Source organism: Lampris incognitus, chromosome 3 (genome assembly GCF_029633865.1).
Source record: "Lampris incognitus isolate fLamInc1 chromosome 3, fLamInc1.hap2, whole genome shotgun sequence".
NCBI lineage: Eukaryota > Metazoa > Chordata > Actinopteri > Lampriformes > Lampridae > Lampris > Lampris incognitus.
The window spans coordinates 49,844,255-49,866,632 of record NC_079213.1 but is presented as its reverse complement, the minus strand read 5'-3'; positions in this window follow the sequence as shown (position 1 = coordinate 49,866,632).

Here is a 22,378-nt window from a genome sequence, read left to right as displayed (position 1 = left end):
TATAGTTTAAACATGCCTGTTGTACATGTCTGCAAACACTCAGAGCCTTAAAGTAGGGTTTTCACCAATGTGTTTTTTGGTGAGAAACCTTCTATTTCAAAGGTTCTGTGCGTTTTCAGACATGTTCAGTATGTATTTTTTGTGTTTTCTGATGAAATCCCTCCTTTTAATGCATTTTCTCACAGAAAATGAGTCTCTCACCATGGGAAAATGGCTTTGTTGAAAACGCATATTCTGGTCGAGAAATGGTGTTTTAAACAATAAAAACGACTCCCGGCCTTATTTAGTTCACATTTTTACTTTTGGTAACCTAGCCCGTATTCATAACGCACTAAACCTTTTTATCGCGTTAAACGACTTTTCTCGACAACAAAAGCACAATTTCATCAAAAACAAACAAAACAAGAAAAATGAATCTATTCAACAAGTCTGCAACACATCCTTAAGAGTTACATGATTTCACCCAATGTCAATGTGTAATTTCTCCAGTTCTGATCATTGTTTAGGTTGTTGGTAGCTTGGTCCAATGCCAAAACACAGTGAAATCTTTTTATGGCTTTAAACGCGTTTTCTCCTCGAGAGAAACATGATTTCACTAAAAACGTTATAGTTTAAACATGCCTGTTGTACATGTCTACAAACACTCTCAGAGCCTTAAAGTAGGGTTTTCACCAATGTGTTTTTTGGTGAGAAACCTTCTATTTCAAGGTTCTGTGCGTTTTCAGACACGTAAAATATGTATTTTTTGTGTTTCTGATGAAATCCCTCCTTTTAATGCATTTTCTCACAGAAAATTAGTCTCTTGCCATGGCAAAATGGCTTTCTTGAAAAAGCATATTGTGGTCGAGAAATGGTGTTTTAAACAATAAAAACGACTCCCGGCCTTATTTAGTTCACATTTTTACTTTTGATAACCTAGCCCGTATTCATAATGCACTAAACCTTTTTATCGCGTTAAACGCCTTTTCTCGACAACAAAAGCACAATTTCATCAAAAACAAACAAAACAAGAAAAATGAATCTATTCAACAAGTCTGCAACACATCCTTAAGAGTTACATGATTTCACCCAATGTCAATGTGTAATTTCTCCAGTTCTGATCATTGTTTAGGTTGTTGGTAGCTTGGTCCAATGCCAAAACACAGTGAAATCTTTTTATGGCTTTAAACGCGTTTTCTCCTCGAGAGAAACATGATTTCACTAAAAACGTTATAGTTTAAACATGCCTGTTGTACATGTCTGCAAACACTCAGAGCCTTAAAGTAGGGTTTTCACCAATGTGTTTTTTGGTGAGAAACCTTCTATTTCAAAGGTTCTGTGCGTTTTCAGACATGTTCAGTATGTATTTTTTGTGTTTTCTGATGAAATCCCTCCTTTTAATGCATTTTCTCACAGAAAATGAGTCTCTCACCATGGGAAAATGGCTTTTTTGAAAACGCATATTCTGGTCGAGAAATGGTGTTTTAAACAATAAAACGACTCCCGGCCTTATTTAGTTCACATTTTTACTTTTGGTAACCTAGCCCGTATTCATAACGCACTAAACCTTTTTATCGCGTTAAACGCCTTTTCTCGACAACAAAAGCACAATTTCATCAAAAACAAACAAAACAAGAAAAATGAATCTATTCAACAAGTCTGCAACACATCCTTAAGAGTTACATGATTTCACCCAACGTCAATGTGTAATTTCTCCAGTTCTGATCATTGTTTAGGTTGTTGTTAGCTTGGTCCAATGCCAAAACACAGTGAGATCTTTTTATGGCTTTAAACGCGTTTTCTCCTCGAGAGAAACATGATTTCACTAAAAACGTTATAGTTTAAACACGCCTGTTGTACATGTCTGCAAACACTCTCAGAGCCTTAAAGTAGGGTTTTCACCAATGTGTTTTTTGGTGAGAAACCTTCTATTTCAAGGTTCTGTGCGTTTTCAGACATGTTCAGTATGTATTTTTTGTGTTTTCTGATGAAATCCCTCCTTTTAATGCATTTTCTCACAGAAAATGAGTCTCTCACCATGGGAAAATGGCTTTGTTGAAAACGCATATTCTGGTCGAGAAATGGTGTTTTAAACAATAAAAACGACTCCCGGCCTTATTTAGTTCACATTTTTACTTTTGGTAACCTAGCCCGTATTCATAACGCACTAAACCTTTTTATCGCGTTAAACGACTTTTCTCGACAACAAAAGCACAATTTCATCAAAAACAAACAAAACAAGAAAAATGAATCTATTCAACAAGTCTGCAACACATCCTTAAGAGTTACATGATTTCACCCAATGTCAATGTGTAATTTCTCCAGTTCTGATCATTGTTTAGGTTGTTGGTAGCTTGGTCCAATGCCAAAACACAGTGAAATCTTTTTATGGCTTTAAACGCGTTTTCTCCTCGAGAGAAACATGATTTCACTAAAAACGTTATAGTTTAAACATGCCTGTTGTACATGTCTACAAACACTCTCAGAGCCTTAAAGTAGGGTTTTCACCAATGTGTTTTTTGGTGAGAAACCTTCTATTTCAAGGTTCTGTGCGTTTTCAGACACGTAAAATATGTATTTTTTGTGTTTCTGATGAAATCCCTCCTTTTAATGCATTTTCTCACAGAAAATTAGTCTCTTGCCATGGCAAAATGGCTTTCTTGAAAAAGCATATTGTGGTCGAGAAATGGTGTTTTAAACAATAAAAACGACTCCCGGCCTTATTTAGTTCACATTTTTACTTTTGGTAACCTAGCCCGTATTCATAACGCACTAAACCTTTTTATCGCGTTAAACGCCTTTTCTCGACAACAAAAGCACAATTTCATCAAAAACAAACAAAACAAGAAAAATGAATCTATTCAACAAGTCTGCAACACATCCTTAAGAGTTACATGATTTCACCCAATGTCAATGTGTAATTTCTCCAGTTCTGATCATTGTTTAGGTTGTTGGTAGCTTGGTCCAATGCCAAAACACAGTGAAATCTTTTTATGGCTTTAAACGCGTTTTCTCCTCGAGAGAAACATGATTTCACTAAAAACGTTATAGTTTAAACATGCCTGTTGTACATGTCTGCAAACACTCTCAGAGCCTTAAAGTAGGGTTTTCACCAATGTGTTTTTTGGTGAGAAACCTTCTATTTCAAGGTTCTGTGCGTTTTCAGACATGTTCAGTATGTATTTTTTGTGTTTCTGATGAAATCCCTCCTTTTAATGCATTTTCTCACAGAAAATGAGTCTCTTGCCATGGCAAAATGGCTATCTTGAAAAAGCATATTGTGGTCGAGAAATGGTGTTTTAAACAATAAAAACGACTCCCGGCCTTATTTAGTTCACATTTTTACTTTTGGTAACCTAGCCCGTATTCATAACGCACTAAACCTTTTTATCGCGTTAAACGCCTTTTCTCGACAACAAAAGCACAATTTCATCAAAAACAAACAAAACAAGAAAAATGAATCTATTCAACAAGTCTGCAACACATCCTTAAGAGTTACATGATTTCACCCAATGTCAATGTGTAATTTCTCCAGTTCTGATCATTGTTTAGGTTGTTGGTAGCTTGGTCCAATGCCAAAACACAGTGAAATCTTTTTATGGCTTTAAACGCGTTTTCTCCTCGAGAGAAACATGATTTCACTAAAAACGTTATAGTTTAAACATGCCTGTTGTACATGTCTGCAAACACTCAGAGCCTTAAAGTAGGGTTTTCACCAATGTGTTTTTTGGTGAGAAACCTTCTATTTCAAAGGTTCTGTGCGTTTTCAGACATGTTCAGTATGTATTTTTTGTGTTTTCTGATGAAATCCCTCCTTTTAATGCATTTTCTCACAGAAAATGAGTCTCTCACCATGGGAAAATGGCTTTTTTGAAAACGCATATTCTGGTCGAGAAATGGTGTTTTAAACAATAAAACGACTCCCGGCCTTATTTAGTTCACATTTTTACTTTTGGTAACCTAGCCCGTATTCATAACGCACTAAACCTTTTTATCGCGTTAAACGCCTTTTCTCGACAACAAAAGCACAATTTCATCAAAAACAAACAAAACAAGAAAAATGAATCTATTCAACAAGTCTGCAACACATCCTTAAGAGTTACATGATTTCACCCAACGTCAATGTGTAATTTCTCCAGTTCTGATCATTGTTTAGGTTGTTGGTAGCTTGGTCCAATGCCAAAACACAGTGAAATCTTTTTATGGCTTTAAACGCGTTTTCTCCTCGAGAGAAACATGATTTCACTAAAAACGTTATAGTTTAAACACGCCTGTTGTACATGTCTGCAAACACTCTCAGAGCCTTAAAGTAGGGTTTTCACCAATGTGTTTTTTGGTGAGAAACCTTCTATTTCAAGGTTCTGTGCGTTTTCAGACATGTTCAGTATGTATTTTTTGTGTTTTCTGATGAAATCCCTCCTTTTAATGCATTTTCTCACAGAAAATGAGTCTCTCACCATGGGAAAATGGCTTTGTTGAAAACGCATATTCTGGTCGAGAAATGGTGTTTTAAACAATAAAAACGACTCCCGGCCTTATTTAGTTCACATTTTTACTTTTGGTAACCTAGCCCGTATTCATAACGCACTAAACCTTTTTATCGCGTTAAACGACTTTTCTCGACAACAAAAGCACAATTTCATCAAAAACAAACAAAACAAGAAAAATGAATCTATTCAACAAGTCTGCAACACATCCTTAAGAGTTACATGATTTCACCCAATGTCAATGTGTAATTTCTCCAGTTCTGATCATTGTTTAGGTTGTTGGTAGCTTGGTCCAATGCCAAAACACAGTGAAATCTTTTTATGGCTTTAAACGCGTTTTCTCCTCGAGAGAAACATGATTTCACTAAAAACGTTATAGTTTAAACATGCCTGTTGTACATGTCTACAAACACTCTCAGAGCCTTAAAGTAGGGTTTTCACCAATGTGTTTTTTGGTGAGAAACCTTCTATTTCAAGGTTCTGTGCGTTTTCAGACACGTAAAATATGTATTTTTTGTGTTTCTGATGAAATCCCTCCTTTTAATGCATTTTCTCACAGAAAATTAGTCTCTTGCCATGGCAAAATGGCTTTCTTGAAAAAGCATATTGTGGTCGAGAAATGGTGTTTTAAACAATAAAAACGACTCCCGGCCTTATTTAGTTCACATTTTTACTTTTGGTAACCTAGCCCGTATTCATAACGCACTAAACCTTTTTATCGCGTTAAACGCCTTTTCTCGACAACAAAAGCACAATTTCATCAAAAACAAACAAAACAAGAAAAATGAATCTATTCAACAAGTCTGCAACACATCCTTAAGAGTTACATGATTTCACCCAATGTCAATGTGTAATTTCTCCAGTTCTGATCATTGTTTAGGTTGTTGGTAGCTTGGTCCAATGCCAAAACACAGTGAAATCTTTTTATGGCTTTAAACGCGTTTTCTCCTCGAGAGAAACATGATTTCACTAAAAACGTTATAGTTTAAACATGCCTGTTGTACATGTCTGCAAACACTCTCAGAGCCTTAAAGTAGGGTTTTCACCAATGTGTTTTTTGGTGAGAAACCTATTTCAAGGTTCTGTGCGTTTTCAGACATGTTCAGTATGTATTTTTTGTGTTTCTGATGAAATCCCTCCTTTTAATGCATTTTCTCACAGAAAATGAGTCTCTTGCCATGGCAAAATGGCTATCTTGAAAAAGCATATTGTGGTCGAGAAATGGTGTTTTAAACAATAAAAACGACTCCCGGCCTTATTTAGTTCACATTTTTACTTTTGGTAACCTAGCCCGTATTCATAACGCACTAAACCTTTTTATCGCGTTAAACGCCTTTCTCGACAAGAAAAGCACAATTTCATCAAAAACAAACAAAACAAGAAAAATGAATCTATTCAACAAGTCTGCAACACATCCTTAAGAGTTACATGATTTCACCCAATGTCAATGTGTAATTTCTCCAGTTCTGATCATTGTTTAGGTTGTTGGTAGCTTGGTCCAATGCCAAAACACAGTGAAATCTTTTTATGGCTTTAAACGCGTTTTCTCCTCGAGAGAAACATGATTTCACTAAAAACGTTATAGTTTAAACATGCCTGTTGTACATGTCTACAAACACTCTCAGAGCCTTAAAGTAGGGTTTTCACCAATGTGTTTTTTGGTGAGAAACCTTCTATTTCAAGGTTCTGTGCGTTTTCAGACACGTACAATATGTATTTTTTGTGTTTCTGATGAAATCCCTCCTTTTAATGCATTTTCTCACAGAAAATTAGTCTCTTGCCATGGCAAAATGGCTTTCTTGAAAAAGCATATTGTGGTCGAGAAATGGTGTTTTAAACAATAAAAACGACTCCCGGCCTTATTTAGTTCACATTTTTACTTTTGGTAACCTAGCCCGTATTCATAACGCACTAAACCTTTTTATCGCGTTAAACGCCTTTTCTCGACAACAAAAGCACAATTTCATCAAAAACAAACAAAACAAGAAAAATGAATCTATTCAACAAGTCTGCAACACATCCTTAAGAGTTACATGATTTCACCCAATGTCAATGTGTAATTTCTCCAGTTCTGATCATTGTTTAGGTTGTTGGTAGCTTGGTCCAATGCCAAAACACAGTGAAATCTTTTTATGGCTTTAAACGCGTTTTCTCCTCGAGAGAAACATGATTTCACTAAAAACGTTATAGTTTAAACATGCCTGTTGTACATGTCTACAAACACTCTCAGAGCCTTAAAGTAGGGTTTTCACCAATGTGTTTTTTGGTGAGAAACCTTCTATTTCAAGGTTCTGTGCGTTTTCAGACACGTACAATATGTATTTTTTGTGTTTTCTGATGAAATCCCTCCTTTTAATGCATTTTCTCACAGAAAATGAGTCTCTCACCATGGGAAAATGGCTTTGTTGAAAACGCATATTCTGGTCGAGAAATGGTGTTTTAAACAATAAAAACGACTCCCGGCCTTATTTAGTTCACATTTTTACTTTTGGTAACCTAGCCCGTATTCATAACGCACTAAACCTTTTTATCGCGTTAAACGCCTTTCTCGACAAGAAAAGCACAATTTCATCAAAAACAAACAAAACAAGAAAAATGAATCTATTCAACAAGTCTGCAACACATCCTTAAGAGTTACATGATTTCACCCAATGTCAATGTGTAATTTCTCCAGTTCTGATCATTGTTTAGGTTGTTGGTAGCTTGGTCCAATGCCAAAACACAGTGAAATCTTTTTATGGCTTTAAACGCGTTTTTCTCCTCGAGAGAAACATGTTTTCACTAAAAACGTTATAGTTTAAACATGCCTGTTGTACATGTCTGCAAACACTCAGAGCCTTAAAGTAGGGTTTTCACCAATGTGTTTTTTGGTGAGAAACCTTCTATTTCAAAGTTTCTGTGCGTTTTCAGACATGTTCAGTATGTATTTTTTGTGTTTCTGATGAAATCCCTCCTTTTAGTGCATTTTCTCACAGAAAATGAGTCTCTCACCATGGGAAAATGGCTTTTTTGAAAACGCATATTCTGGTTGAGAAATGGTGTTTTAAACAATAAAAACGACTCCCGGCCTTATTTAGTTCACATTTTTACTTTTGGTAACCTAGCCCGTATTCATAACGCACTAAACCTTTTTATCGCGTTAAACGCCTTTCTTGACAAGAAAAGCACAATTTCATCAAAAACAAACAAAACAAGAAAAATGAATCTATTCAACAAGTCTGGAACACATCCTTAAGAGTTACATGATTTCACCCAATGTCAATGTGTAATTTCTCTAGTTCTGATCATTGTTTAGGTTGTTGGTAGCTTGGTCCAATGCCAGAACACAGTGAAATCTCTTTATGGCTTTAAACGCGTTTTCTCCTCGAGAGAAACATGATTTCACTAAAAACGATATAGTTCAAACATGCCTGTTGTAACTGTCTGCAAACACTCAGAGCCTTAAAGTAGGGTTTTCACCAATGTGTTTTTTGGTGAGAAACCTTCTATTTCAAAGGTTCTGTGCGTTTTCAGACATGTTCAGTATGTATTTTTTGTGTTTCTGATGAAATCCCTCCTTTTAATGCATTTTCTCACAGAAAATGAGTCTCTTGCCATGGCAAAATGGCTATCTTGAAAAAGCATATTGTGGTCGAGAAATGGTGTTTTAAACAATAAAAACGACTCCCGGCCTTATTTAGTTCACATTTTTACTTTTGGTAACCTAGCCCGTATTCATAACGCACTAAACCTTTTTATCGCGTTAAACGCCTTTCTCGACAAGAAAAGCACAATTTCATCAAAAACAAACAAAACAAGAAAAATGAATCTATTCAACAAGTCTGCAACACATCCTTAAGAGTTACATGATTTCACCCAATGTCAATGTGTAATTTCTCCAGTTCTGATCATTGTTTAGGTTGTTGGTAGCTTGGTCCAATGCCAAAACACAGTGAAATCTTTTTATGGCTTTAAACGCGTTTTCTCCTCGAGAGAAACATGATTTCACTAAAAACGTTATAGTTTAAACATGCCTGTTGTACATGTCTACAAACACTCTCAGAGCCTTAAAGTAGGGTTTTCACCAATGTGTTTTTTGGTGAGAAACCTTCTATTTCAAGGTTCTGTGCGTTTTCAGACACGTACAATATGTATTTTTTGTGTTTCTGATGAAATCCCTCCTTTTAATGCATTTTCTCACAGAAAATTAGTCTCTTGCCATGGCAAAATGGCTTTCTTGAAAAAGCATATTGTGGTCGAGAAATGGTGTTTTAAACAATAAAAACGACTCCCGGCCTTATTTAGTTCACATTTTTACTTTTGGTAACCTAGCCCGTATTCATAACGCACTAAACCTTTTTATCGCGTTAAACGCCTTTTCTCGACAACAAAAGCACAATTTCATCAAAAACAAACAAAACAAGAAAAATGAATCTATTCAACAAGTCTGCAACACATCCTTAAGAGTTACATGATTTCACCCAATGTCAATGTGTAATTTCTCCAGTTCTGATCATTGTTTAGGTTGTTGGTAGCTTGGTCCAATGCCAAAACACAGTGAAATCTTTTTATGGCTTTAAACGCGTTTTCTCCTCGAGAGAAACATGATTTCACTAAAAACGTTATAGTTTAAACATGCCTGTTGTACATGTCTACAAACACTCTCAGAGCCTTAAAGTAGGGTTTTCACCAATGTGTTTTTTGGTGAGAAACCTTCTATTTCAAGGTTCTGTGCGTTTTCAGACACGTACAATATGTATTTTTTGTGTTTTCTGATGAAATCCCTCCTTTTAATGCATTTTCTCACAGAAAATGAGTCTCTCACCATGGGAAAATGGCTTTGTTGAAAACGCATATTCTGGTCGAGAAATGGTGTTTTAAACAATAAAAACGACTCCCGGCCTTATTTAGTTCACATTTTTACTTTTGGTAACCTAGCCCGTATTCATAACGCACTAAACCTTTTTATCGCGTTAAACGCCTTTCTCGACAAGAAAAGCACAATTTCATCAAAAACAAACAAAACAAGAAAAATGAATCTATTCAACAAGTCTGCAACACATCCTTAAGAGTTACATGATTTCACCCAATGTCAATGTGTAATTTCTCCAGTTCTGATCATTGTTTAGGTTGTTGGTAGCTTGGTCCAATGCCAAAACACAGTGAAATCTTTTTATGGCTTTAAACGCGTTTTTCTCCTCGAGAGAAACATGTTTTCACTAAAAACGTTATAGTTTAAACATGCCTGTTGTACATGTCTGCAAACACTCAGAGCCTTAAAGTAGGGTTTTCACCAATGTGTTTTTTGGTGAGAAACCTTCTATTTCAAAGTTTCTGTGCGTTTTCAGACATGTTCAGTATGTATTTTTTGTGTTTCTGATGAAATCCCTCCTTTTAGTGCATTTTCTCACAGAAAATGAGTCTCTCACCATGGGAAAATGGCTTTTTTGAAAACGCATATTCTGGTTGAGAAATGGTGTTTTAAACAATAAAAACGACTCCCGGCCTTATTTAGTTCACATTTTTACTTTTGGTAACCTAGCCCGTATTCATAACGCACTAAACCTTTTTATCGCGTTAAACGCCTTTCTTGACAAGAAAAGCACAATTTCATCAAAAACAAACAAAACAAGAAAAATGAATCTATTCAACAAGTCTGGAACACATCCTTAAGAGTTACATGATTTCACCCAATGTCAATGTGTAATTTCTCTAGTTCTGATCATTGTTTAGGTTGTTGGTAGCTTGGTCCAATGCCAGAACACAGTGAAATCTCTTTATGGCTTTAAACGCGTTTTCTCCTCGAGAGAAACATGATTTCACTAAAAACGATATAGTTCAAACATGCCTGTTGTAACTGTCTGCAAACACTCAGAGCCTTAAAGTAGGGTTTTCACCAATGTGTTTTTTGGTGAGAAACCTTCTATTTCAAAGGTTCTGTGCGTTTTCAGACATGTTCAGTATGTATTTTTTGTGTTTCTGATGAAATCCCTCCTTTTAATGCATTTTCTCACTGAAAATGAGTCTCTCACCATGGGAAAATGGCTTTCTTGAAAAAGCATATTGTGGTCGAGAAATGGTGTTTTAAACAATAAAAACGACTCCCGGCCTTATTTAGTTCACATTTTTACTTTTGGTAACCTAGCCCGTATTCATAACGCACTAAACCTTTTTATCGCGTTAAACGCCTTTTCTCGACAACAAAAGCACAATTTCAGCAAAAACAAACAAAACAAGAAAAATGAATCTATTCAACAAGTCTGCAACACATCCTTAAGAGTTACATGATTTCACCCAATGTCAATGTGTAATTTCTCCAGTTCTGATCATTGTTTAGGTTGTTGGTAGCTTGGTCCAATGCCAAAACACAGTGAAATCTTTTTATGGCTTTAAACGCGTTTTCTCCTCGAGAGAAACATGTTTTCACTAAAAACGTTATAGTTTAAACATGCCTGTTGTACATGTCTGCGAACACTCAGAGCCTTAAAGTAGGGTTTTCACCAATGTGTTTTTTGGTGAGAAACCTTCTATTTCAAAGGTTCTGTGCGTTTTCAGACATGTTCAGTATGTATTTTTTGTGTTTCTGATGAAATCCCTCCTTTTAATGCATTTTCTCACAGAAAATGAGTCTCTCACCATGGGAAAATGGCTTTTTTGAAAACGCATATTCTGGTCGAGAAATGGTGTTTTAAACAATAAAAACGTCTCCCGGCCTTATTTAGTTCACATTTTTACTTTTGGTAACCTAGCCCGTATTCATAACGCACTAAACCTTTTTATCGCGTTAAACGCCTTTCTCGACAAGAAAAGCACAATTTCATCAAAAACAAACAAAACAAGAAAAATGAATCTATTCAACAAGTCTGCAACACATCCTTAAGAGTTACATGATTTCACCCAATGTCAATGTGTAATTTCTCCAGTTCTGATCATTGTTTAGGTTGTTGGTAGCTTGGTCCAATGCCAAAACACAGTGAAATCTCTTTATGGCTTTAAACGCGTTTTCTCCTCGAGAGAAACATGATTTCACTAAAAACGATATAGTTCAAACATGCCTGTTGTAACTGTCTGCAAACACTCAGAGCCTTAAAGTAGGGTTTTCACCAATGTGTTTTTTGGTGAGAAACCTTCTATTTCAAAGGTTCTGTGCGTTTTCAGACATGTTCAGTATGTATTTTTTGTGTTTCTGATGAAATCCCTCCTTTTAATGCATTTTCTCACTGAAAATGAGTCTCTCACCATGGGAAAATGGCTTTCTTGAAAAAGCATATTGTGGTCGAGAAATGGTGTTTTAAACAATAAAAACGACTCCCGGCCTTATTTAGTTCACATTTTTACTTTTGGTAACCTAGCCCGTATTCATAACGCACTAAACCTTTTTATCGCGTTAAACGCCTTTTCTCGACAACAAAAGCACAATTTCATCAAAAACAAACAAAACAAGAAAAATGAATCTATTCAACAAGTCTGCAACACATCCTTAAGAGTTACATGATTTCACCCAATGTCAATGTGTAATTTCTCCAGTTCTGATCATTGTTTAGGTTGTTGGTAGCTTGGTCCAATGCCAAAACACAGTGAAATCTTTTTATGGCTTTAAACGCGATTTCTCCTCGAGAGAAACATGTTTTCACTAAAAACGTTATAGTTTAAACATGCCTGTTGTACATGTCTGCAAACACTCAGAGCCTTAAAGTAGGGTTTTCACCAATGTGTTTTTTGGTGAGAAACCTTGTATTTCAATGGTTCTGTGCGTTTTCAGACATGTTCAGTATGTATTTTTTGTGTTTTCTGATGAAATCCCTCCTTTTAATGCATTTTCTCACAGAAAATGAGTCTCTCACCATGGGAAAATGGCTTTTTTGAAAACGCATATTCTGGTCGAGAAATGGTGTTTTAAACAATAAAACGACTCCCGGCCTTATTTAGTTCACATTTTTACTTTTGGTAACCTAGCCCGTATTCATAACGCACTAAACCTTTTTATCGCGTTAAACGCCTTTTCTCGACAACAAAAGCACAATTTCATCAAAAACAAACAAAACAAGAAAAATGAATCTATTCAACAAGTCTGCAACACATCCTTAAGAGTTACATGATTTCACCCAATGTCAATGTGTAATTTCTCCAGTTCTGATCATTGTTTAGGTTGTTGGTAGCTTGGTCCAATGCCAAAACACAGTGAAATCTCTTTATGGCTTTAAACGCGTTTTCTCCTCGAGAGAAACATGATTTCACTAAAAACGATATAGTTCAAACATGCCTGTTGTAACTGTCTGCAAACACTCAGAGCCTTAAAGTAGGGTTTTCACCAATGTGTTTTTTGGTGAGAAACCTTCTATTTCAAATGTTCTGTGCGTTTTCAGACATGTTCAGTATGTATTTTTTGTGTTTCTGATGAAATCCCCCTTTTAATGCATTTTCTCACTGAAAATGAGTCTCTCACCATGGGAAAATGGCTTTCTTGAAAAAGCATATTGTGGTCGAGAAATGGTGTTTTAAACAATAAAAACGACTCCCGGCCTTATTTAGTTCACATTTTTACTTTTGGTAACCTAGCCCGTATTCATAACGCACTAAACCTTTTTATCGCGTTAAACGCCTTTTCTCGACAACAAAAGCACAATTTCATCAAAAACAAACAAAACAAGAAAAATGAATCTATTCAACAAGTCTGCAACACATCCTTAAGAGTTACATGATTTCACCCAATGTCAATGTGTAATTTCTCCAGTTCTGATCATTGTTTAGGTTGTTGGTAGCTTGGTCCAATGCCAAAACACAGTGAAATCTTTTTATGGCTTTAAACGCGTTTTCTCCTCGAGAGAAACATGTTTTCACTAAAAACGTTATAGTTTAAACACGCCTGTTGTACATGTCTGCAAACACTCAGAGCCTTAAAGTAGGGTTTTCACCAATGTGTTTTTTGGTGAGAAACCTTCTATTTCAAAGGTTCTGTGCGTTTTCAGACACGTTCAGTATGTATTTTTTGTGTTTTCTGATGAAATCCCTCCTTTTAATGCATTTTCTCACAGAAAATGAGTCTCTCACCATGGGAAAATGGCTTTTTGAAAACGCATATTCTGGTCGAGAAATGGTGTTTTAAACAATAAAACGACTCCCGGCCTTATTTAGTTCACATTTTTACTTTTGGTAACCTAGCCCGTATTCATAACGCACTAAACCTTTTTATCGCGTTAAACGCCTTTTCTCGACAACAAAAGCACAATTTCATCAAAAACAAACAAAACAAGAAAAATGAATCTATTCAACAAGTCTGCAACACATCCTTAAGAGTTACATGATTTCACCCAATGTCAAATGTGTAATTTCTCCAGTTCTGATCATTGTTTAGGTTGTTGGTAGCTTGGTCCAATGCCAAAACACAGTGAAATCTTTTTATGGCTTTAAACGCGTTTTCTCCTCGAGAGAAACATGTTTTCACTAAAAACGTTATAGTTTAAACATGGCTGTTGTAACTGTCTGCAAACACTCAGAGCCTTAAAGTAGGGTTTTCACCAATGTGTTTTTTGCTGAGAAACCTTCTATTTCAAAGGTTCTGTGCGTTTTCAGACATGTTCAGTATGTATTTTTTGTGTTTCTGATGAAATCCCTCCTTTTAATGCATTTTCTCACAGAAAATGAGTCCCTCACCATGGGAAAAAGGCTTTTTTGAAAACGCATATTCTGGTCGAGAAATGGTGTTTTAAACAATAAAACGACTCCCGGCCTTATTTAGTTCACATTTTTACTTTTGGTAACCTAGCCCGTATTCATAACGCACTAAACCTTTTTATCGCGTTAAACGCCTTTCTCGACAAGAAAAGCACAATTTCATCAAAAACAAACAAAACAAGAAAAATGAATCTATTCAACAAGTCTGCAACACATCCTTAAGAGTTACATGATTTCACCCAATGTCAATGTGTAATTTCTCCAGTTCTGATCATTGTTTAGGTTGTTGGTAGCTTGGTCCAATGCCAAAACACGGTGAAATCTTTTTATGGCTTTAAACGCGTTTTCTCCTCGAGAGAAACATGATTTCACTAAAAACGTTATAGTTTAAACACACCTGTTGTACATGTCTGCAAACACTCTCAGAGCCTTAAAGTAGGGCTTTCACCAATGTGTTTTTTGGTGAGAAACCTTCTATTTCAAGGTTCTGTGCGTTTTCAGACACGTACAATATGTATTTTTTGTGTTTCTGATGAAATCCCTCCTTTTAATGCATTTTCTCACAGAAAATTAGTCTCTTGCCATTGCAAAATGGCTTTCTTGAAAAAGCATATTGTGGTCGAGAAATGGTGTTTTAAACAATAAAAACGACTCCCGGCCTTATTTAGTTCACATTTTTACTTTTGGTAACCTAGCCCGTATTCATAACGCACTAAACCTTTTTATCGCGTTAAACGCCTTTTCTCGACAACAAAAGCACAATTTCATCAAAAACAAACAAAACAAGAAAAAAAGAATCTATTCAACAAGTCTACAACACATCCTTAAGAGTTACATGATTTCACCCAATGTCAATGTGTAAATTCTCCAGTTCTGATCATTGTTTAGGTTGTTGGTAGCTTGGTCCAATGCCAAAACACAGTGAAATCTTTTTTATGGCTTTAAACGCGTTTTCTCCTCGAGAGAAACATGTTTTCACTAAAAACGTTATAGTTTAAACATGCCTGTTGTACATGTCTGCAAACACTCAGAGCCTTAAAGTAGGGTTTTCACCAATGTGTTTTTTGGTGAGAAACCTTCTATTTCAAAGGTTCTGTGCGTTTTCAGACATGTTCAGTATGTATTTTTTGTGTTTTCTGATGAAATCCCTCCTTTTAATGCATTTTCTCACAGAAAATGAGTCTCTCACCATGGGAAAATGGCTTTTTTGAAAACGCATATTCTGGTCGAGAAATGGTGTTTTAAACAATAAAACGACTCCCGGCCTTATTTAGTTCACATTTTTACTTTTGGTAACCTAGCCCGTATTCATAACGCACTAAACCTTTTTATCGCGTTAAACGCCTTTTCTCGACAACAAAAGCACAATTTCATCAAAAACAAACAAAACAAGAAAAATGAATATATTCAACAAGTCTGCAACACATCCTTAAGAGTTACATGATTTCACCCAATGTCAATGTGTAATTTCTCCAGTTCTGAGCATTGTTTAGGTTGTTGGTAGCTTGGTCCAATGCCAAAACACAGAGAAATCTCTTTATGGCTTTAAACGCGTTTTCTCCTCGAGAGAAACATGATTTCACTAAAAACAATATAGTTCAAACATGCCTGTTGTACATGTCTGCAAACACTCTCAGAGCCTTAAAGTAGGGTTTTCACCAATGTGTTTTTTGGTGAGAAACCTTCTATTTCAAGGTTCTGTGCGTTTTCAGACACGTACAATATGTATTTTTTGTGTTTCTGATGAAATCCCTCCTTTTAATGCATTTTCTCACAGAAAATTAGTCTCTTGCCATTGCAAAATGGCTTTCTTGAAAAAGCATATTGTGGTCGAGAAATGGTGTTTTAAACAATAAAAACGACTCCCGGCCTTATTTAGTTCACATTTTTACTTTTGGTAACCTAGCCCGTATTCATAACGCACTAAACCTTTTTATCGCGTTAAACGCCTTTTCTCGACAACAAAAGCACAATTTCATCAAAAACAAACAAAACAAGAAAAAAAGAATCTATTCAACAAGTCTACAACACATCCTTAAGAGTTACATGATTTCACCCAATGTCAATGTGTAATTTCTCCAGTTCTGATCATTGTTTAGGTTGTTGGTAGCTTGGTCCAATGCCAAAACACAGTGAAATCTTTTTTATGGCTTTAAACGCGTTTTCTCCTCGAGAGAAACATGTTTTCACTAAAAACGTTATAGTTTAAACATGCCTGTTGTACATGTCTGCAAACACTCAGAGCCTTAAAGTAGGGTTTTCACCAATGTGTTTTTTGGTGAGAAACCTTCTATTTCAAAGGTTCTGTGCGTTTTCAGACATGTTCAGTATGTATTTTTTGTGTTTTCTGATGAAATCCCTCCTTTTAATGCATTTTCTCACAGAAAATGAGTCTCTCACCATGGGAAAATGGCTTTTTTGAAAACGCATATTCTGGTCGAGAAATGGTGTTTTAAACAATAAAACGACTCCCGGCCTTATTTAGTTCACATTTTTACTTTTGGTAACCTAGCCCGTATTCATAACGCACTAAACCTTTTTATCGCGTTAAACGCCTTTTCTCGACAACAAAAGCACAATTTCATCAAAAACAAACAAAACAAGAAAAATGAATATATTCAACAAGTCTGCAACACATCCTTAAGAGTTACATGATTTCACCCAATGTCAATGTGTAATTTCTCCAGTTCTGATCATTGTTTAGGTTGTTGGTAGCTTGGTCCAATGCCAAAACACAGAGAAATCTCTTTATGGCTTTAAACGCGTTTTCTCCTCGAGAGAAACATGATTTCACTAAAAACGATATAGTTCAAACATGCCTGTTGTAACTGTCTGCAAACACTCAGAGCCTTAAAGTAGGGTTTTCACCAATGTGTTTTTTGGTGAGAAACCTTCTATTTCAAAGGTTCTTTGCGTTTTCAGACATGTTCAGTATGTATTTTTTGTGTTTCTGATGAAATCCCTCCTTTTAATGCATTTTCTCACTGAAAATGAGTCTCTCACCATGGGAAAATGGCTTTCTTGAAAAAGCATATTGTGGTCGAGAAATGGTGTTTTAAACAATAAAAACGACTCCCGGCCTTATTTAGTTCACATTTTTACTTTTGGTAACCTAGCCCGTATTCATAACGCACTAAACCTTTTTATCGCGTTAAACGCCTTTTCTCGACAACAAAAGCACAATTTCATCAAAAACAAACAAAACAAGAAAAATGAATCTATTCAACAAGTCTGCAACACATCCTTAAGAGTTACATGATTTCACCCAATGTCAATGTGTAATTTCTCCAGTTCTGATCATTGTTTAGGTTGTTGGTAGCTTGGTCCAATGCCAAAACACAGTGAAATCTTTTTATGGCTTTAAACGCGTTTTCTCCTCGAGAGAAACATGTTTTCACTAAAAACGTTATAGTTTAAACATGCCTGTTGTACATGTCTGCGAACACTCAGAGCCTTAAAGTAGGGTTTTCACCAATGTGTTTTTTGGTGAGAAACCTTCTATTTCAAAGGTTCTGTGCGTTTTCAGACATGTTCAGTATGTATTTTTTGTGTTTCTGATGAAATCCCTCCTTTTAATGCATTTTCTCACAGAAAATGAGTCTCTCACCATGGGAAAATGGCTTTTTTGAAAACGCATATTCTGGTCGAGAAATGGTGTTTTAAACAATAAAAACGTCTCCCGGCCTTATTTAGTTCACATTTTTACTTTTGGTAACCTAGCCCGTATTCATAACGCACTAAACCTTTTTATCGCGTTAAACGCCTTTCTCGACAAGAAAAGCACAATTTCATCAAAAACAAACAAAACAAGAAAAATGAATCTATTCAACAAGTCTGCAACACATCCTTAAGAGTTACATGATTTCACCCAATGTCAATGTGTAATTTCTCCAGTTCTGATCATTGTTTAGGTTGTTGGTAGCTTGGTCCAATGCCAAAACACAGTGAAATCTCTTTATGGCTTTAAACGCGTTTTCTCCTCGAGAGAAACATGATTTCACTAAAAACGATATAGTTCAAACATGCCTGTTGTAACTGTCTGCAAACACTCAGAGCCTTAAAGTAGGGTTTTCACCAATGTGTTTTTTGGTGAGAAACCTTCTATTTCAAAGGTTCTGTGCGTTTTCAGACATGTTCAGTATGTATTTTTTGTGTTTCTGATGAAATCCCTCCTTTTAATGCATTTTCTCACTGAAAATGAGTCTCTCACCATGGGAAAATGGCTTTCTTGAAAAAGCATATTGTGGTCGAGAAATGGTGTTTTAAACAATAAAAACGACTCCCGGCCTTATTTAGTTCACATTTTTACTTTTGGTAACCTAGCCCGTATTCATAACGCACTAAACCTTTTTATCGCGTTAAACGCCTTTTCTCGACAACAAAAGCACAATTTCATCAAAAACAAACAAAACAAGAAAAATGAATCTATTCAACAAGTCTGCAACACATCCTTAAGAGTTACATGATTTCACCCAATGTCAATGTGTAATTTCTCCAGTTCTGATCATTGTTTAGGTTGTTGGTAGCTTGGTCCAATGCCAAAACACAGTGAAATCTTTTTATGGCTTTAAACGCGATTTCTCCTCGAGAGAAACATGTTTTCACTAAAAACGTTATAGTTTAAACATGCCTGTTGTACATGTCTGCAAACACTCAGAGCCTTAAAGTAGGGTTTTCACCAATGTGTTTTTTGGTGAGAAACCTTGTATTTCAATGGTTCTGTGCGTTTTCAGACATGTTCAGTATGTATTTTTTGTGTTTTCTGATGAAATCCCTCCTTTTAATGCATTTTCTCACAGAAAATGAGTCTCTCACCATGGGAAAATGGCTTTTTTGAAAACGCATATTCTGGTCGAGAAATGGTGTTTTAAACAATAAAACGACTCCCGGCCTTATTTAGTTCACATTTTTACTTTTGGTAACCTAGCCCGTATTCATAACGCACTAAACCTTTTTATCGCGTTAAACGCCTTTCTCGACAAGAAAAGCACAATTTCATCAAAAACAAACAAAACAAGAAAAATGAATCTATTCAACAAGTCTGCAACACATCCTTAAGAGTTACATGATTTCACCCAATGTCAATGTGTAATTTCTCCAGTTCTGATCATTGTTTAGGTTGTTGGTAGCTTGGTCCAATGCCAAAACACAGTGAAATCTCTTTATGGCTTTAAACGCGTTTTCTCCTCGAGAGAAACATGATTTCACTAAAAACGATATAGTTCAAACATGCCTGTTGTAACTGTCTGCAAACACTCAGAGCCTTAAAGTAGGGTTTTCACCAATGTGTTTTTTGGTGAGAAACCTTCTATTTCAAAGGTTCTGTGCGTTTTCAGACATGTTCAGTATGTATTTTTTGTGTTTCTGATGAAATCCCTCCTTTTAATGCATTTTCTCACTGAAAATGAGTCTCTCACCATGGGAAAATGGCTTTCTTGAAAAAGCATATTGTGGTCGAGAAATGGTGTTTTAAACAATAAAAACGACTCCCGGCCTTATTTAGTTCACATTTTTACTTTTGGTAACCTAGCCCGTATTCATAACGCACTAAACCTTTTTATCGCGTTAAACGCCTTTTCTCGACAACAAAAGCACAATTTCATCAAAAACAAACAAAACAAGAAAAATGAATCTATTCAACAAGTCTGCAACACATCCTTAAGAGTTACATGATTTCACCCAATGTCAATGTGTAATTTCTCCAGTTCTGATCATTGTTTAGGTTGTTGGTAGCTTGGTCCAATGCCAAAACACAGTGAAATCTTTTTATGGCTTTAAACGCGATTTCTCCTCGAGAGAAACATGTTTTCACTAAAAACGTTATAGTTTAAACATGCCTGTTGTACATGTCTGCAAACACTCAGAGCCTTAAAGTAGGGTTTTCACCAATGTGTTTTTTGGTGAGAAACCTTGTATTTCAATGGTTCTGTGCGTTTTCAGACATGTTCAGTATGTATTTTTTGTGTTTTCTGATGAAATCCCTCCTTTTAATGCATTTTCTCACAGAAAATGAGTCTCTCACCATGGGAAAATGGCTTTTTTGAAAACGCATATTCTGGTCGAGAAATGGTGTTTTAAACAATAAAACGACTCCCGGCCTTATTTAGTTCACATTTTTACTTTTGGTAACCTAGCCCGTATTCATAACGCACTAAACCTTTTTATCGCGTTAAACGCCTTTTCTCGACAACAAAAGCACAATTTCATCAAAAACAAACAAAACAAGAAAAATGAATCTATTCAACAAGTCTGCAACACATCCTTAAGAGTTACATGATTTCACCCAATGTCAATGTGTAATTTCTCCAGTTCTGATCATTGTTTAGGTTGTTGGTAGCTTGGTCCAATGCCAAAACACAGTGAAATCTCTTTATGGCTTTAAACGCGTTTTCTCCTCGAGAGAAACATGATTTCACTAAAAACGATATAGTTCAAACATGCCTGTTGTAACTGTCTGCAAACACTCAGAGCCTTAAAGTAGGGTTTTCACCAATGTGTTTTTTGGTGAGAAACCTTCTATTTCAAATGTTCTGTGCGTTTTCAGACATGTTCAGTATGTATTTTTTGTGTTTCTGATGAAATCCCCCTTTTAATGCATTTTCTCACTGAAAATGAGTCTCTCACCATGGGAAAATGGCTTTCTTGAAAAAGCATATTGTGGTCGAGAAATGGTGTTTTAAACAATAAAAACGACTCCCGGCCTTATTTAGTTCACATTTTTACTTTTGGTAACCTAGCCCGTATTCATAACGCACTAAACCTTTTTATCGCGTTAAACGCCTTTTCTCGACAACAAAAGCACAATTTCATCAAAAACAAACAAAACAAGAAAAATGAATCTATTCAACAAGTCTGCAACACATCCTTAAGAGTTACATGATTTCACCCAATGTCAATGTGTAATTTCTCCAGTTCTGATCATTGTTTAGGTTGTTGGTAGCTTGGTCCAATGCCAAAACACAGTGAAATCTTTTTATGGCTTTAAACGCGTTTTCTCCTCGAGAGAAACATGTTTTCACTAAAAACGTTATAGTTTAAACACGCCTGTTGTACATGTCTGCAAACACTCAGAGCCTTAAAGTAGGGTTTTCACCAATGTGTTTTTTGGTGAGAAACCTTCTATTTCAAAGGTTCTGTGCGTTTTCAGACACGTTCAGTATGTATTTTTTGTGTTTTCTGATGAAATCCCTCCTTTTAATGCATTTTCTCACAGAAAATGAGTCTCTCACCATGGGAAAATGGCTTTTTGAAAACGCATATTCTGGTCGAGAAATGGTGTTTTAAACAATAAAACGACTCCCGGCCTTATTTAGTTCACATTTTTACTTTTGGTAACCTAGCCCGTATTCATAACGCACTAAACCTTTTTATCGCGTTAAACGCCTTTTCTCGACAACAAAAGCACAATTTCATCAAAAACAAACAAAACAAGAAAAATGAATCTATTCAACAAGTCTGCAACACATCCTTAAGAGTTACATGATTTCACCCAATGTCAAATGTGTAATTTCTCCAGTTCTGATCATTGTTTAGGTTGTTGGTAGCTTGGTCCAATGCCAAAACACAGTGAAATCTTTTTATGGCTTTAAACGCGTTTTCTCCTCGAGAGAAACATGTTTTCACTAAAAACGTTATAGTTTAAACATGGCTGTTGTAACTGTCTGCAAACACTCAGAGCCTTAAAGTAGGGTTTTCACCAATGTGTTTTTTGCTGAGAAACCTTCTATTTCAAAGGTTCTGTGCGTTTTCAGACATGTTCAGTATGTATTTTTTGTGTTTCTGATGAAATCCCTCCTTTTAATGCATTTTCTCACAGAAAATGAGTCCCTCACCATGGGAAAAAGGCTTTTTTGAAAACGCATATTCTGGTCGAGAAATGGTGTTTTAAACAATAAAACGACTCCCGGCCTTATTTAGTTCACATTTTTACTTTTGGTAACCTAGCCCGTATTCATAACGCACTAAACCTTTTTATCGCGTTAAACGCCTTTCTCGACAAGAAAAGCACAATTTCATCAAAAACAAACAAAACAAGAAAAATGAATCTATTCAACAAGTCTGCAACACATCCTTAAGAGTTACATGATTTCACCCAATGTCAATGTGTAATTTCTCCAGTTCTGATCATTGTTTAGGTTGTTGGTAGCTTGGTCCAATGCCAAAACACGGTGAAATCTTTTTATGGCTTTAAACGCGTTTTCTCCTCGAGAGAAACATGATTTCACTAAAAACGTTATAGTTTAAACACACCTGTTGTA